Raw genomic sequence first — 19,526 nt, 5'->3', positions numbered from 1 at the left:
ATTTGATTTTGTATTACTTGGATAACAAATGTCTCTTATGGTTCACTATAAATAAAAGGGAAATTTTATTTGAACCTGTCTAACCTCTCTCTACACCCAACTTACTTTCTTCACCCATATTGTTTTTTACTAAAGAACTAATATATCTTTAAACCCAAACTTATTACCTAAACTACCCTCTCAAACCCATTTCAAAATGTAAAATTATCTTTAAACCCATATGCTAATTAGCTTATAACAATGTATGATTGGATTGGGATCAAGATTGTGGTTGAGAATGAGATTGAGACTGAGAGGTGTCGGCTCCACTACAAGAAAAATGGCCTTTGGGTACAAAATTAACGACACAAATGAAGAGTTTGTATCCCTTTAAACACCAATAGAGCGGAACAGTTCTCATCCAATAATGGGCACCACGTATTGTGCCCAATGGAAACAAAAATGGACACAAACACATTATTAGGCACAAAAGACATAACTTTTGTGCCTTTGGTGTCCATCCAGCTTGCATGTGTCCTTCAATGTCAGAAATATATTTTTTTATTAATTTACAAAAACATTATTAATGTCTTTGTGCCCTCTAGTTGAATATATTTAAATAAAAAATAGAGTTCCGTGCCCTTTACACTTACTATTCTCAATTCCTCTCTCATCTCTCTCTCTCTCTCTCTCTCAATCCTTCCGCCTCTCTCCTCGCTATCCCTTTCCCAATCCAACCAAACCTCTCACTTTATTTTTTTTCCTAATTTTTCCTATTTCCTTATCTCTCTCTCTCTGGATTCTTCTTTGGCTCCTTCGAGGAGGTCTCGCCGCATCTCACTTCCTGGTCACAAATCTCGACTTTCCTTCTCTAATGATCGATGGACCTTCTTTCTACGTCTCGACATTGGTTCCATCATCAACTTCACCTCCGTTTGCTCGTACTCGATCCAAGATCTACTCACTTAGACTGGCCGCCTACTCGTGTGTTCTTGCTTGACTAGCCGATGGCACACCATGCATACTTGACCTGAGATTTAGTCGTGGTCGCTCTGAGAGCGATGGGTTAGTTTTTTCCTTTTTGTTGACGGGTAATTTTTTCATTTAATTTTTTTTTTTGAATTTTCGATTTAATTATTTGCCTTATTTAATTTCTAGGCTCTTGTATGGAAGGGGCGAAAAATTAGTACTCTTGGAAAGGATTTGGCGAAATTCCTATTACCTTACTCCAAACCCGTGAATTTCAGCTGATTTATCCCCTTTCCAGCTTGATATTTTAGCGGATTAGGATTTAGGTTGCTCTCGGTTTTATGGACTTCATTGATGATTTAGCATCTCGGAGTTTGGGTTCTTACCAATTTCAGTTTCGAAGATATTATTATAGATATCAGGGTTTGTATTTGACTATAATCTGGCTGAACTCACAAGCTCATATTTGTAGTGATGGAGGATATAGGGTTGTCTAGACAAGCTTGGAAATATCTGCAGTCACAGAAACACATTTATTCACGATTGCGAACTGTAATCGGTGGGTGTGGAGATAAAATCGGGATGTTTGTAGAGCGGCATTGGCCGATGTTGTGCAGATTTCTTTTATTATTTCAGATTTCTTATTATAATCTGAACATGTAGTTTAACATTTTTGAGGTCATTGATTTTTTGGGTTCAATACATCTTAATTCTAAGAACAGGAGATTTGACTCTGTAAGTGCAGGTCTCAAATTGCTCCGCTCTTTGAGTGTAAGTACATCTCTGCATATCTTTATTTCCTCAATTATATTTGACTTTGTTATGTTGAGTTGCCAAATTAAAGATATTGCACTACCTTTTCGATACTACATTAAATCTAGAACATGCGAAACATAAAATTTTGAGTGTTAATTAGTGGACAGGGGCTGCATTTTAAATTTGTAAGCACCCACAGTAATGGTTTGCAGCTTGATAGTTGTACCAAATCTCTTTTTCTTATTTGCATGTGCATGTCCATGTCCATGTGTAGACCTTTTTGTAGCTTTCTAAGTTTGGGTTTTTCGTGATGTGTGCTTACGTGGTTTGGGATTACTTTCCTTTGCAGGCCTGGGTATTTAATAAAGCTTTGCGCTTTCAGATTAAGATAAAGTTTAATTATATCTTATAGTTAATTCTGATGCCCAATGCAAGGTGTATAATTTTTTTCCATTACACTTATGTGTTCTATCAATTAAACTCCAGACCAACTACTAATCTCCTAAGTTCTTTAAATTCGGGTTTGTTATATGTTGTAGGAAATGGCATATTTTGAGATATTCTGCATCTTTCTTTCTTTAGTTCTTTACATTAGAAAGAGTGAGAATTATATTGTTGGGACTTTGGATTCTATTTTTATGTCCTACTTTGTGTGAGGATTGCTTGCCATCCATTTAAGAATGTTACTAAAGTGTCAGGCAAAAGTCTTTATGTTTCAATCACAAACAAGTGCATGTAAACATAGCAGAATTACACCAATTAATCTGTGGGAGGAAGGATATACAACAACTCATGAGATAAAGGTAAAGAATCATAATTTGAAAATTTGGAAGCCACTACATACTCATTTCTTGTTGTTCTGTGTAAATGATGTTTTAAGAGCTTCTTGGTAGTCTAAATTTATAGTTCCATCCTTTTCAGCGGTATCCAATACGATAATTTGTTTTACTGCTCGATATATTTCTTACTCATGGTCATTTTTCAGAGGCTATCAGAGCAGGGGCTGTCAATATTGGGTTCTATGGGGAGATCTCAAAGTTCATAGATCTGAGGAAAGAAATGTATACTCATCTACCTGCACTGATCTAAAGTTTGATCTGTGAATAGTGTATGTGTTGCATCTCTGAACATTTATGATGTTTTTTTTCCAAGTGGTCTCTGTAGTTTCTCTGTGTATTTGCCGACACTCACCATCTTTCTTGGAAATTAATGTCATAGCTTTGAGATTTATCACTGCTTTTGACCTTAACCTAAATGATTGTCCAAACTTTTATTGTTTTGTACATCTTTTTTTGCTAGTAATGTTAGTTTACTAATTATCTCGGTTCTCAAGGAAAGAATTACTTGGCTTGAAGCTGCTTGTGGTTGTGGGCTGTTTTAATTTCATGAAAAAATAATTTTTTGTTTAGCCTCAATCTCAATTTGTAGGTGATTTTGGCTTTTTTATTTTTTATTTTTTTTAAATAGTTGACATATTAGGCACAATAACAATAAATGTGCTAACATGGGTGGCAGCAGTCATCTGACAATTTTGTTAGAACTGGGCATAAAATGACCTTTATTTGTGCTTACGTTTTTCAGCATAGCATACCTTATAGTGCTTTTTGATCAAAGGTGATGCCCATAAAGGGCACATATATAAACTTAGTTGCTGCACTGTTGCTATTGGTCTATGGGCACATATGTTGATGCTCTTTGGCCTCAAAGGGCACAAATAATTTATTGTGCGCAGTGGCCATATTTGTTGTAGTGCTCGCTATAGGCGTTTTTTCCTGTATCTCCATGCTTACTTGAATGCATCTTTCTGCAAGGCCTCTCCAGTAAGGTGACTCATACCTGCCATAAAAACCAAACTTCAACATCAATGTTCTGTCATAAACCATTCCCACATGCATCCTAGAGGATTTCTTGTAGACCACGTATGCATATGTCACCAGTCTTCAATCGTGTATGCATACATGAGATATGAATGGCTTTAATAAAATAAACCTTATGGCTCCTTGAACACGTGATTTGCGCAAGAATCTGGAGAAAACACTGGTGACTTCTTCAATGTCAGCTGCGGCAAGCAATGGAAGAGACCTACATGGGTGGACTGCTCTCCATAAAGCCTGTTTCAAAGGGAAGATAGAAGTCATTCGAACACTGCTTGAAAAGGGTGTGGATGTGAATGTTAAAGATGAGGATGGATACATCGCGTTGCACTGTGCAGCGGAGTCGGGACATACGAATGTGATTAAGATAAAGAAAGGAGTTGATGTTGAAGATCAAACTAACAAAGGTGTGACTGCACTGCAGATTGCTGAGTCTTTGCACTACGTTGGGATTACTAAGATACTATTTCATAGAGGTGCAACAAAAGACAATAGTAATATGGCACATATCTTGACCCATGCCTTAGTTTCATTTGGGGAAAAAAAATCTATGGGACTAGAGGAGGAGATCATCAAAGGAGGAATGAAGAATAAGAAATCGAGTTGAGCTAGAGCTCTTCGTGGGAGTTTCGATCGTTCGATGCCATTGGCTGTTGTTTAGCTAGTAAAGTTGGAACTATTATTGGTGCATTGATATTTTGATAAGCATAGGATAAATTGGAGGATTCAAAACTTCAAAATCACCATCCATCAATAAAAAAACTTGTTTTTCTCTACGAGAGCTATTAGTGTTTTAGCCGGAATGAACGTAGGATAAACAAAGAGTGATCCTAGGGTTTAATTATATTGTTTGAGTTTATTGATAAAGTTGAGTTTTATTATTAATTTCACTTTGTACTTAATAGTAATTATGCAATAGGGTAAAATAGATAATTAACATTTAAAATTTAAGTTGGGTGTAAAAAGAGGTTACATGGGTTTAAATAAAATTTGGGTAAAGTACAAAAAACTACCTCAACTATTGGTCTCACGACACTTTCATACCTCATCTTTTTAAAATGACAATGTCATACCTCATCTTACGAATTTGTGTCAATGTCATACCTCCATCAGTTTTTCTGTTAAGTGTTGACGTGGCTTGGCTTAAATAGTGACATGGCTTAAATAAATTAATAAAATATTAAAAATTAATTAAATATTAAAAACTAAAAATTAAAATCATTTATTTATTTTTACATGGGGACCCACCCCCTTTCCCCCTCCCGTCTTCCCCAAATTCGATCCACCCCCTTTATTCCCCATCGACCCTATCTCTCCCTTCTTTCATCTGCAACCCCACCCACCTTTCTCTCATCTGCAACTCGCACTCACCCTCCATTCTCTCCTCTTCATCGTCGACTCCATCCACCAATGACCATCACCTTCTTCCCCATTCTAACTGACGACATCGAAGTCGCCGATCTTTGGCACACCAACCTCACCTCTCTCCGGGTACCCACTCCCTCCATTGATCTCATCCTCTTCCTTACCAAACTACCCATATGGGTTCGAATACTTTTGCGAATCCTTGATAGCCTTGTCGCCCCATGATTACCAAGTAATCGACTTCGTCATCGGGTTTGCAAAAGTTGAGGACCGCCTCTGCCACCTTCCTCTACTCCCGCAGCCCAGCACCATCTTCAAACCCAGCAAAACGCAGCAACAATCCAGTGCCCACCACCGTTGCCGAGTCTCTTGTGAATACAACTTGGGTTTTTTTTTTTGTTCTGGGAAAAATTGAATGGTTTTGCTTTGTTTGGTTGCTCGGAAAATGTGGGAGAAAGGAAATGATTTTTTTTTGATATTCTGAAGGTTCCATTTTCTTAGAAAAGTGAGGTAAACTGGAAGATGGATTTTTGAACTTTTGTTAATGGTGTGTTCTCAGGATCGGTGGGTGCTTTGTTTTTTATGCATGTTTGTAGGTTAGAAATAGAGAGAGCGGCGGAGGAAGAGAAGAGAGGCACCTGGTGGGAATGCGAGTGGTTGATTTGGGGTGGGATCTAGGTTTGGGTTAGGGGAAGATGGCAACCTCGTCGGCCCCGACCTTGACAGCTCTCCATCTCTCCCTTTCTCATTGACAGCTTCAGAGACGGCAACGACGGTAGATCGGCAGTGGGCAATGGAGTGGGAGAGGGAAACGGGTCGGAGCTTGCAGGTAGATCCGAGAAAGGAGGGCGGATGAAAAAATCCAGGTGGGTTTGGGGGGTTATGGGCACGGCGAAAGAGAGAAGTGGGGAGGAAGGAGACTATGGTGGAGAGGATAGGGATATGCGAAAGAGAGATAAGGGAGAAAGAGGGTGGTGGAGGAAGGTTGGGGGGGATGGGTGGGAAGGGGACGGGGGGGTCAGATGGGAATAGGTTTTAGGGCTGCAGAGAAGATAGAGAGGCAAGAGAGATGAGGGAGAGATAGAGAGATTTAATTTAATTTTTTTTTAAATTTTTTAAAATTTTAATTATTAAAATATATATTTAATTATATTTTAATCCAATTGGATTAGTGAGTGGCCCTGTATCTAGCCACGTCAGCACTTAACAAAGAAACTAACAGAAAAACTGACGAAGGTATGACATTGGCACAAATTCGTAAGATGAGGTATGACATTGTCATTTTAAAAAGATGGGGTATTAAAGTGTCGTGAGACCAATAGTCGAGGTAGTTTTTTGTACTTTACCCATAAAATTTCCCTAAATAAAAACACTAATATAAGAGCAGTTCCACTAGAGGTGGAATAGCCCAGCACCCAGTCAAAAAACCAGGCTGGCACTTTGTCAATTCACTCCAGCCCAACAACTTGCCTGGCACCTAGCCCAAAATTGACTGACCAAGGAATTGGGCTATTTGCTTGGCGTGTGCAGCTCACTCGCGAGTGGGCGCGAGTAGGGCACAAGGGTACAAGCGGCGGGGCCCGCTGTCAGCCCACTTGTGCTTCACCCGGAAAGAGGCGACGTGGCCCTCTCAATGTCGTTGGATTTCCAACAGCTAGTTTTTGTAGACCGTTGGATTTCCAACGGTAAAAACAATTTAAATTTGACTTTTAAAATGGATCGTCCGATCACAGATCAACGGTCCACGTTTTTTTACCAAAATAAAAATAAAAATAATAAAAAAGGCCCAATGGTCAGAATTATGACCGTTGGCCACGTGGCAGCGCCTTGGCTCTTGGATTTGAATATTTTTCAAATCCAACGGTCCAGATTAATGAACTATATTAAAATTTATTAAAAATTATGAAAAAATACTGAAAAATTATTAAAAAATACAGAAAATTTTAAAAAAACATTTCAATATTTTCTACACTTTCTACCAAAGCTTTCATATACATTTTGTGTGAAAAAAAAAACCAAAAAGCTCATCCTTAATTTTTTTTGTCCATATAAACCATACATCCCTACATCCATCTATTTTAGTGTGTTTTTTTTTAGTTTATTTGATGAGTTTATGTAATTTTATTTTAGTGTGTTTTTTTTAAAGTTTATTTGATGAGTATGTAATTTTATTTTAGTGTGTTTTTTTAAGTTTATTTGAAATTTATCCGAAATTGGTTAAAAATCTTATCCGAAATAAAACTATTTTTTTATTTATTCTTATAAAAAAAATATAAAATATTTTAAATGAGCTGGGTGCCAGCTAGGGGCGGGTTCAAAAAACCGAAAATCGAAAAAAACTAAAAACCAAACCGAATTGAAACCGAAAAAACCGAACCGAACGAAAAAATTGCACCGAATTCTTTTGGTTCGGTTCGTTTTTAGTGATCTAGAAAACGAACCGAACCGAACCGAATTAATTAAATTAATTTTTTTATTTAATTATTTGTTTTGGGTATTATTTTCTAAACCCAATTTGTAAGTTAAAATGTGCTAAACCAAATATGTTGCCAAACTTTAAGCTCAAAATATTAAAAAAAAAGCCTATAAAAACTCTAAACCCTAACCTATTATTTCTCCCCCATATAAGGTTCCGGAACCAAACCTCCTCCTAAAGTACATGCATCCATCTCCATAACATTGTCTACTTCTACCCCAACTTTCCTTTCCAAATCTACTTTCATATAACATGTAACAGAATCCATAAACATTTATTTCGAGTAGATTACTTGCGTAATTTGTGATGGAAAAGAATCCAACACACACTAAATAAATCCACCCACGCATTACTTTTACTAATCAAGTTGTCAACATGCAGTTACAAGCAAACCGCCTTGATCTTTGAACAACATCATACAATTTAACTTTTCTAAGTCATTTGTACGATTTTTGTGTTGTGAGGTTGTTAGTTTGGACTTTGGAAGACTTGATTGATGATTTTAGTTCAACTTTAAATGTTTATTTTCATTGTCTTTGATTCTAGTTAGAATGCTTATGTTATGATTGTGTTGGAGATGTTAAAATTTAAAATTTCAATGTTTTTCATTTTTTTGAAAAAAAATAAACAAAAAACCGAAACCGAACCGGAAAAAACCGAACGAAAAAAATCGAACCGAAAAAAACCGAAAAAAAAATGAACCGAACCGAAATTTCGGTTTGGTTTTGGTTTTGGCAAAAAACCGAACCGATTTGAACCGAACCGATTTGAACCGAACCCACCCCTAGTGCCAGCGCATTTTGTAGGGGTGGAGATCGTTTGTGCCAACACATTTTTTTAGGGGTGAAGATGTTTTGGCCTATTATTGTCACTAGGGTCTATTACCGTTCACTTGAATGGATAAATGCGCTGGGTGCTGGCACAAAGTCTTTAGTTGTGGAATTGCTCTAAAGAGAATATGTCTACCATTCCTTATTCTTTCTTTCTCTCCGTTTGCCGCACTCTCTCTCATCAATAAATAGGCCACAACAATAGTCCTTTTTCATATAATTCACATGTAAGTCTTATGTTACTCTTTTTTTTAAAAAGTTCAAACTCTCTCTTGTAACGTTTACGAGGAACGAGAGCTGGAATCTATCTAGCTTTGTAGTCTTGATTATTTTCTTGGCTTACCTAATCTTTTTTTCCTTGGCATCCAAACAGGCGGCGATGTTGGTACCTTCGTGGCTTGAATCGTTGTTGTCGACGGCCTTCTTCTCCATCTGCGGCCGGTCGCACAAAGATGGCTTGAGAAGCGAAAGCACATGTACTGCTTAGATTGCAACAATGGCGCATTCTGCTTGTATTCTAAATCATCAAGACACAAAGATCACCAAGTTATTCAGGTAATTAGGCATATACAAATTTCAGTTCAAGTTTTATTTATTTATTTTAAAATTCAACTGTGTATAATTGAATTCTTTTTCTTTTTTGTAGGGGTGTGGATGCAGATCAGACGGTCATCGTATCACAATGTTGTGAGGGTATCTGAGATTCAGAAGGTGTTAGACATAAGCGGAGTTCAGACTTATGTGATAAACAGTGCGAGAGTGTTGTTTCTTAACCAGAGGCCTCATGAGCCTAAAACTGCCGTTAAAGGGGGCTCACATATCTGTGAAATATGTGCGAGATGTCTCGGGGACCCTGTTCGTTTTTGTTCATTGGGATGCAAGGTTAGATATCCTGTTCTTCTTTTTCTTTTCTCAATTAAAGCTTATATTAATTTGAACAAAATTTCCACGTATAATCAACTAGGACATTGCAATCTTATCTGTCATTGGTACCTGTCTTAGCTAGAGTTCATTGTGACTAAAATGTGCATAGAATGACAATGTAGGCCTTTGCTGATGACAATTTGACATAGTTGCGATTAGTCTTTATTTTGTCGGAGGTAGTTCTGAGTGTTCGATACTCATCTACAAGAATTTGTTATGTTATTGAATTAAATAACAATATTGGTATTAGTTTTTGTTTTTTTAATCCATATATATTATTGATTTTGATGACATTAGCTTGAGGGACTAAAGAAAAATGGGGAAGCCACCTCAGCGAAGAAAGAAGAGGAGGGAAGAAAGGAAGGGAAAAAAAGAAGGTTACCATCGAAAGAATTAGAAGATCAAACGCAACAAGACATGCACCAAAGCACTCCAACTCCAACTCCACCACCTCATCCAAATTTAAGGGAAAGGAGAAGAAAGGGCATACCTCGTAGGGCACCTTTAATGTAAGGTTCTAATTATAATCTTATTGGAACTTGCTTAGCCAACTCATCGCTTACAAGTCCCCGCCATGCGTCCTAAACATGGTGGGAAGCTGTCTTTATGGGGTTTTAAACACTTAAAGTTGGGTTTGGGCACCGTTCTAAATTGGGTGCAATAGTTATGCATTAATTTTTGAAACATGTAAGGTGTAAATGGCATCCAGATACACATGAACCGTTTTATATATATAGAAACAACAGCTCAGCTTTTTTTTTTTAAAATTTTATTTTTTAGATTTGGGTTCAGATAGAAAATTGCAAAAACATAGGCTGCTGGTAGCCTAACCAGAGAAAACAAGATAAAGAAATACATTTAACTATGTGTTTGTATGTATTGCCGCTAAGTATTACGGTCTGGTGGTATTCATCTTCATTTGAAAGTGAGAGATTTTAGGTTCGAATCTCATGAATATCGAATTCAATACCATATTAGGTTGCCCATTGTGTGACTTAGCCGAACTCTTCCCCCTCTTAGTGTAAAAATATATCGACGTACTAAAAATGAACTAAAAAAAAGAAAAGAAAAAAAAAACCTATGTGTCTGCCTGTATTGTCCCCACTTAGTGGGAAAAGGCTTTGTTGTTGTTGTTGTTGTTGGTTTGTCTGCCTGTATTGCATTCCTTAATGAGAAACTTGAATCTGAGTGCACAAGTAGAAAAAAAACATGGGATAACTGAGATTAAACACTAATGCAAGATTTTCATAATTTTACATGCTAAATTTTAATACTGTTTCTTGCTTCTCTCAGATAGAACAAGGATGGCATTCATTCAAGTGGAAGAATCAACCAACAACTTGACGATAATCAGTGAGACAATGTGGTCTTTGCTAAACAAAGTAACTTGGGAATTTCAATTAGCAATCGTTCGGCTAATATATAGAATTTACACAAAGTGCTACATAAAAGAGATATCAAAACTAATCATATTTACAATATATGTACAAGTAAATATATAAAGAGCTATAGAAATAGGTCAATCATTAACATTACCTCTCAAGTTGTCACAAATATATTACACATGCCCAACTTGTCAAGAATTTTGTAGAGCACTCTATACAAAACTGTCTTTGAAGAGCATCAACTAGTTGACCTTTATTCTTCATAAAAGGCATTATGATAATCTCAACATCTAAGTTTTATACAAGACTGTCTTTGAAGAGCATCAACTAGTTGACCTTTATTCTTCATAAAAGGAATTACGATAATCTCAACATCTAAGTTTTCCTTAATAAAATGTCAAACAACATCAACACGCTTAGTACGATTATGTTGCACTCAATTTAGGTAAATCCAATGGCAACCTTATTATCACAATATCATGGCCTTCTTAGTCTCAAGCCCAAGATTTTTAACAACTTATTCAACTAAAGTAATTCACATGCACCGTGATTCATACCTCGAAACTCGGCCTCCGCACTTGTTCTAGCCACCATATTTTAGGGTATTCTTCTCAATGTAACAAGATTACCACTTACAAAAATTAAGTACGCATGAGTAGACCACATATTCTTGATTGAGCTAGCTTAATTTACATCAGTATAACTGCATCAAGGTGATGATGAAACTTTGAACACTAGTCCTTTATCAAGAAAACTTCAATCATGATTTGGGTCACAACATACAGATGTGTTAGCTACATGCATGAATAGACTCGCCATAGTACCTGCATAAGTGACTTGATAGGAGGCAAACGTACCAATCTCCCAACAGGCATTTGATATCTCTTTACTATTCAAAACTTGATTCGGGTACAACCCCAATTTGTGATTATGCTCAATTGAAGTCTAAATTAATAGGTTAATTTAACATGTCAGTTTATGCTAAAAATTCAGAACATTCTTTCTTTGAGATAAGAAGATGCCATATTTTGACCTAGTAACTTCAATCCCAGAAATACTTCATTCAACCTAATTCTTTCATCTTAAACGTTGACGTAAAATACTTATGCAAATGTTTCATCATAAATTCAAACGCAAAATACTCACGCAAACTAACATATAACCAGTGTAATGAATTTATCATTCCAACGTCTCAAAAACAGAGAATGAAACCCCATGTTACTTAAGTTGTTCCTAGATAATTAATTAAGTTGTTTGTTTCAACCAGGAATCGAACCACATGTTACTTTACACCTCAGTGATCTCCAGCAGGCACTTGATGATGAGTATGGAGGATGGGTTAGTCGAAATATTGTGTAAGTTCCTAACTTTTATTGGTGAGTTTTAAATGGGACATGCAGAAAATGGGATTTGAGATGACCATGATGGACCAATTTTGTGGATGCAAAAAAGACTTCACTGCATATGCAGATGCGTGCTTCAAAAATTTTGGGGATAGAGTTTTGCATTAGACTACTATGAGTGAGCCTAATTTTTTTATACCTAGGGGTTACGATATTGGATTTCTTTCACCACTACGATGTTCAGCTCCATTTGGTGTCAACTGTTCCAGGGTTAACTCCTAACAGAGCCGTACATGGTAGCTCATAACTGCTAGATTGTACAAGAAAATGTACCAGGTACTTGTCAAACTTTTCACTGTCAAGGGCTTCAATATGTCCTTAAAAACATAATACTCTTGATACAATTTAATGTCTCACAAATCAAAAAGAGAGAATTGAGAGAGAAGCAAAAAGAGGCAAATTAAGAAAGAACAATAACTCTGCAACATTTGTTTCCCTCCTTTCGTACTAGTTCTTTGCAGTGCTAGCTAACATGAACAAACGATAAGCAAAAAGAAAATAGGACTTAAAAAAACTACCAAAATGAGAATCAAGTCTACTAGTAACCATATATGTAACATAACATTCTTAATAAAATTAAACTTTTCGTGAAAAAAAAATAGGGAGGTGATTTTCATATATTCGTTTTAGCAACGGTCCAGATTAAACAATGTGTACAAGGAGCTAAAAATGGTGTGTGTTTATCATTCTCCAAAAAAATATAGGTCAATCAGTGTGAACAACTTTTTGGGATATACTGTAAAGATTGAAGAAATATTGATGAAGATCAAGAAAGAATTCTGCAAAAAACAAAGAGAGAACTCGAGAGTGTTTGAGAGAGAAAGCTATATTTTCCTTAATGATCAAGTTATTTTTTATAGTGTACACTGTTTTAATAGTTTTCTAATCTTGCAGTGTAAGCTAACCACTTGGATAAGATTCTAACAACCTTATAACTACCTATTACAATCCTTATAACAACCTATTTTATCTACTGACAAGTGGCTACATATGTGCCCTTAATATGTTCTTCACTTGTCACTCTTACATTCTCCCTCAATCTCATGCTTCAATGAATTGAGCATGAGATTGCCACAATGTTGCTAGAATAATAGAGCAGATAACCGTTTTGTTAGAATATTAGCTGAAGATACATGTTGAACATGAAGATCTCCTCGAGTAACCTTTTCTCTAACAAAATGATAATCGATTTCAAGTGTTTAGATTTTGCATGAAACACTGGATTTGTTGAAATAGCTATGGCTAAAACATTGTCACAATGTATCATTGGATGAAGTGTTATTGGAGCTTGGAGATCACAGAAGAGCTGTCTTATCCAAGCTATTTATGTTGTTGTGATGGCAAGTGCTTTATATTCAGCCTCGGTTGAGGTAGTGTGCTACTTTTTGGAAGCCCATGAGATAGGATTTGAACCAAGAAATACAACAAAACCAGAGGTTGATCATTTATCATTGGGATCTCCAACCCAATCTACATCGCTATATGATTGAATGTATAGTGGTTCTAGTTTAAAGTGAATTCCATAATCTGATGTGCCTTTAAGGTATCTGATGATTCTCTTAACTGCAATTACATGAGACTTTGTCGAGTTATACATGAATTGACATGCTTGATTTACTGAAAATGCTATATCATGACTTGTGAATGTAAGGTATTGTAGTGCCCCAATAATGCTACGATATTGATCAGGACTATGGTATGGTTTGCCATCATCCTTGATTAGTCTGTGATAAGGAAGACATGGAGTAGCACATTGTTTATAGTCTTACAGATCCACTTTATCACCTAAATCTTTCACATACTTTGATTGAGACACAAATATCCCATCAGTATTATAGCTGATTTATAACCCCAAAAGATAATTTAAAGTGCCCAAATCCTTCATTTCAAATTCTGTTGTCAACTCTGTAATGACTTTGGAGATCAGTTGTGAATCACTACCAGTTAATATCACATCATCCACATACAATAATAGCATTACAATTACCTGTGCTGAGTGTTTAACAAATAATGAAGGATCTACATGTGATACTTGAAACCCCAAACCTAGCAAAAAAACTGGTGAATCTCTCATTCCAGGCTCTGGGAACCTGTTTAAGTCCATACAATGACTTTCAAAGCTTGCAAACATAATTGGATGGACAATTTGAACTTTGAAAACTTGGAGGTTGTTCCATATAAACTTCTTCTTGAAGAAATCCATGTAGAAAGACATTTTTGACGTCTAATTGCCTGAGAGACCATTTAAATTAAGATGCTAAAGCAAGAATAAGCCTAATTGTTGTAGGTTTGATAACTGGACTGAAAGTTTCTCCATAATCAATACCTTTTTCTTGACTATAACCCTTAACTATAAGTCTAGCTTTGTATCTTGACATCGAAGCATCTACATTTGTCTTTACTCTATATACCCATTTGCAGCCAACAAGGTTTTTATCAGGTGGAAGTGGTACTAGGGACCAGGTTTGTTGAGAATGGAGAGCATCAACCTCTTCTTGCATTGCTGATTTCTATTCTGAAATCTTAGATGCTGCTTTAAATGTCTTTGGTTCTATAGCAGGAATATGAGAAGCTTTAATAGTGGTTGAATAGGCCTTCCTTTTAACAATACCATTCTTTGACCTTGTCTGTATTGGATGAAGATTCATATGAATTAGAAGAATAACAGTGAGTTGTTCAGTTTGGAAATCAAGATCAATAGGGATTGGTGACTGTGTAGATTCTGGTATAGGCACTGTATTTGGTGATAATGATGATGGAATTGATGTATCTGAGTCATGCAGTGTGGGTGTTTGAACAAACTTTGTGGTACTAGATGAAGATGAATGCGTTTCGTAAGAACTCATGAAGGACAAACCGAAAGCTTTCCCATAACTGTAGGATTACATCAAGGCTCATCCTTAAGTCCTTACCTTTTTGCGTTGGTAATGGATGAGTTAACAGGACATATTCAAGATAATATTCCTTGGTGTATGCTTTTCGCAGACGATATAGTGTTGATAGATGAAACTCAGGAAGGGGTAAATGCAAAGCTTAACCTTTGGAGAGAAGTGTTGGAATCTAAAGGTCTTCGCCTAAGCCGATCAAAGACAGAATATATGGAGTGCAAGTTCAGTGCAAATGGAGGCCAAAACGAGTTAGGGGTGAGGATCGGAGATCAAGAAATACCAAAGAGCGACCGTTTTCGTTACCTATGATCTATCTTGCAAAAGAACGGAGAATTAGATGGAGATCTCAACCATAGAATACAAGCTGGATGGATGAAGTGGAAGAGTGCATCCGGCGTGTTGTGTGACCACCGTATGCCACTGAAGCTCAAGGGAAAATTTTATAGGACGGCAATAAGGCCGGCGATGCTGTATGGCACAGAATGTTGGGCGGTGAAGCATCAACACGTACACAAAATGGGTGTAGCGGAGATGAGGATGCTTCGTTGGATGTGTGGGCACACGAGAAAGGATAAGATTAGGAATGAGGATATCCGGGGTAAAGTAGGAGTAACCGAAATTGAAGGAAAGATGAGAGAAAATCGGTTACGGTGGTTTGGACATGTGCAAAGAAGGCCTACTGACGCTCCGATTAGAAGATGCGACTATAAGACAGAGGTTCAGGGCCGAAGGGGTAGAGGAAAACCTAGGAAAACTTTGGAAGAGACCCTAAGAAAAGACTTAGAGTACTTGGATCTAACGGAGGACATGACACATGACAGAACACAATGGCGTTCTAAGATTCATATAGCCGATCCCACTCAGTGACTTGGATTTTCCAAGTCTCCAACCGAGAAGTTTTCCTCACTCGAGAAATTAAGGGAACACTACCTCAACCTACATGCTCCACTCACAAAGCTTCAACATACAAGCTTCAACAAAAGAAAATTCAAAGAACTTAGCGAAGAAGGCTTTGGTGTATTTAACACAATACGTTGAAATGAAGGAAAGCTTATTTATTGATATCCCCGATAAGTTACAAATATGTACATATACTTGAGTCAAAATAAACAAACAAGAGGGAGCCTTCACAAAGGTTGCTTAGGAGAAGTCTCAGCAGTCGGTAGAGCCCCAGAAAGAGAAGGCACCGGAGGGGGATCATTCGGAGCCTCAGTACTGGACAAAACCCTAGAAGGAGAAGGCATCAGAGGTTGATCATTTGGAGCTTCATTACGCGGTACAGCCCCAGAAGACGAAGGCAATAAATGCCTTTGGAACAAACCCACAAATCTCTGATGATCAAGTAAAACCTGACCATCAGATTCCTTCATCTGGTCAAGCTTCCTCTTCATGTTTGTAGCATAGTCATGTGCGAGCCGGTGCAACTGTTTATTCTCATGCTTGAGCCCTCTAATCTCCTGTTTGAGACTCATCACTTCAGCCGCCAATGATTCAACTTGGCGGGTTCGAGCAAATAGGCGTTGGGCCATATTAGACACAGAACTTGCACACTGAACACTGAGAGCCAGAGAATCCTTAACAGCCAACTCATCAGACCATTTGGAAAGTAGTCTGTTATCTTTGGGAGTGAGAAGGTTCCTGGCTACTACCGCAGCGGTCATATCATTCTTCATCACGGAATCCCCAACGGTAAGAGGACCAGTAGGGGAGACGAAGGATGGGCGCCATATGTTGTCTGGAGAAGGCGGGGCTGCCTCTTCAACAAGGTTCAAGTCAAAACGACGGTCGGAGGGGCCAGACATTTTCAAAGGTGTTGAAGAGAGAAGAGGTCGGACAAATCAAGATCTTAGAAGTGCAAGAATGGAGCTTCTACTGGTGGATATTCAAGTGTGCTTTTGAACTTAATGTCAGCCCCTATAAAAATCTGCACTCGACGAAGCTTCAGAAATCGAAGAGGCGCCTGCTCAGAAATCGAAGAGGCGTTTGCTTTCTCAAAAGCTGGGCTGCTCAGAGACCACGAGGGTCGATCTCAGAAATCGAAGAGGCGTTTGCTTTCTCAAAAGCTGGCCTGCTCAAAGACCATGAAGGCCGATCTCAGAAATCGAAGAGGCTTGCTTTCTCAAAAGCTGGGCTGCTAAGAGACCACGAGGGCCGATCTCAGAAATCGAAGAGGCACCTACTTTTCCAGCCTTGTCTGCACCTGTCACACGCACACTCAGCTTTGCGGAAATTATGGGCATTCTGTCGAAGATTTCTGGCGAAGTAGAAAACACATGAATCGTACTGTTCAATCACCCACTTCCCACACGCAACAGTAACTCATGGGTACCACATATAACTTTACCAAAGTTCTCTGACAAAGTTGAGACACGTGAAGCTTGCAGCTCCCGCTACATCGTTCTGACCAAGAAGGGTAAAAGAATTGCAAAGAAACAACACTAACAAAGTTTAGACACATAAATTTTGAAGGTCTAGCTACCATATTATTACCCACAAGGGTAAAGGAACAGTACCACTGCTGGATAATTGGAAAGTCCCGGTGTGTCAACCTCTGTGCTTCGTGGCAAGGTAGACTAGCAAACATGCCCAACCTTTACTCACATTCGAGAAAACACTCCCAACAGGATTGCTTGCTCCAAAATCGAAGAGGCACCGCCCTCCGAATCTCGAGAGCCAGACTCCCAACATGATTACTTTCTCAAAAATCGAAGAGAGGGTAAAGGAACAGTACCACTGCTGGATAATTGGAAAGTCCCTGTGTGTCAACCTTTGTGCTTCGTGGCAAGGTAGACTAGCAAACATGCCCAACCTTTACTTACATTCGAGAAAACACTCCCAACAAGATTTCTTGCTCCAAAATCGAAGAGGCACCGCCCTCCGAATCTCGAGAGGCAGACTCCCAACATGATTACTTTCTCAAAAATCGAAGAGAGGGTAAAGGAATAGTACCACTGCTGGATAATTGGAAAGTCCCTGTGTGTCAACCTCTGTGCTTCGTGGCAAGGTAGACTAGCAAACATGCCCAACCTTTACTCACATTCGAGAAAACACTCCCAACAAGATTGCTTGCTCTAAAATCGAAGAGGCACCGCCCTCCGAATCTCGAGAGCCAGACTCCCAACATGATTACTTTCTCAAAAATCGAAGAGACACCGCTCTCCGAATCTCGAGAGCCAGACCCCCAGCAGGATTGCTTTCTCAAAAATCGAAGAGGCATCGTTCTCCGAATCTCAAGAGCCAGATCCCCGACAGGATTGCTTGTTCGAAAACCGAAGAGGCACCACTTTCCCAACTTCAAGAGCTGGATCTCCTTGGATAAAGCTTGTCTGTAATCTTCACACGCAACATCAGCTTTCCAGATACCACAGACCACTTTTTCAAAGTGCTCTGACAGAGTTAAAACATGTGAAGCTGGCAGCTCCCACTACCGTGCTATGACCAAGCAGGGTAAAGGAATAGCATTATTACTTGATGTTAGGGAGACTCCTATATATGTCGACCTCCATCCCTAACGGACAGGCAGACCTGCAAAAATGCTCAACCCTTTCTCTTATCTGAGAGGGCACTCCCAACGAAGCCTTTCGAAATATTCAGCTTTCTTTCCCCCCGATAATACCTCTGTAAACAAGCTATACTAGAGCAAGAATATCTCATATCATCAGGGTTAAAAGCAAGAGTATCCCATATCATGCTTTTTCCCTGTCTTTTCCTTTGGCCTTGTTCTTACCTGCAAGACAAGGAGAAAGAGAGCAATCAGTCAGCACTTGGAATCAAGCTTCCAGCCAGGAACTGACTGCCTGGAACCCCTTACCTGATTACTTACCTGGCATTGCTCTCGAGTACTCATCTTCAACATCTTATGCTTCCAGGGAAGATACCGCATCTGCCTGAGGAACAGATAGGGCAAGTGAGAAGGATACAAGGAAGCATGTGGAGACAAGCGTAACAGCACACGTGCCGATACATCCACTACTCTGTCAAAAGCAAAAGTATCCCATATCAGCAGGGTCGAACGTACTCTAGATTTGATGGACTTGTTTTGACCCTCAAATTCTTCAGTCGACCTTATACTCTGGAGGAAACCAGAAAACCCTCCAGCCCGGTTCAAGAATAAGCCTGTGGAAAGTTACTTCTTCAAAAGCAAAAGTATCCCATATCATCTCTTCTCATTTTTCTTCTCTTTATCCTTCATGCTGCCTGCAAGATAGGGAGAATGTGAACAATCAGCCGGAGCTCTGATTGCTTACCTTGTCTGTCACCTCTCTCAGCAGATCCCTTAGCCCGGCGACTTGGGGGACTCCTACTACATGGTTTGTATCGCGCTTGACCAAGCCTGAAACTACAAGTAAGCTTCAAGTGAAATTGATACATTACCTTGTGCATCTCCACCAGTTACAGATACCACCCCTGGATGGAGGAAGAGTACTTCCAGAGAAGATGCCACATCTACCTATGAGACAGATAAGGCAAGTCAAGACGATACCACACTCCGGTACTTAGAAGTTTCGTGGTTACGAGATCATTCTCCCACAATATTTCCTAATGTCATTTGTACTAAATCATTCACTTGTACTCACTAAAGGAGAGCTTGAACCTATGTACTTGTGTAAACCCTTCACAATTAATGAGAACTCCTCTATTCCGTGGACGTAGCCAATCTGGGTGAACCACGTACAT

General features: G+C 38.5%; 1 pseudogene; it reads left to right on the top strand.

Annotated features, from left to right (window-relative positions):
- Positions 1 to 2,686: 2,686 nt before the first annotated feature.
- LOC103407807 (protein RGF1 INDUCIBLE TRANSCRIPTION FACTOR 1-like) lies at positions 2,687 to 11,907 on the top strand (annotated as a pseudogene).
- The last annotated feature ends 7,619 nt before the right edge of the window (positions 11,908 to 19,526 follow it).

The sequence above is a fragment of the Malus domestica genome, chromosome 03 (genome assembly GCF_042453785.1).
Source record: "Malus domestica chromosome 03, GDT2T_hap1".
In the NCBI taxonomy this organism is placed as follows: Eukaryota; Viridiplantae; Streptophyta; class Magnoliopsida; order Rosales; family Rosaceae; genus Malus; species Malus domestica.
This window is presented reverse-complemented; position numbering and strand designations above follow the sequence as displayed.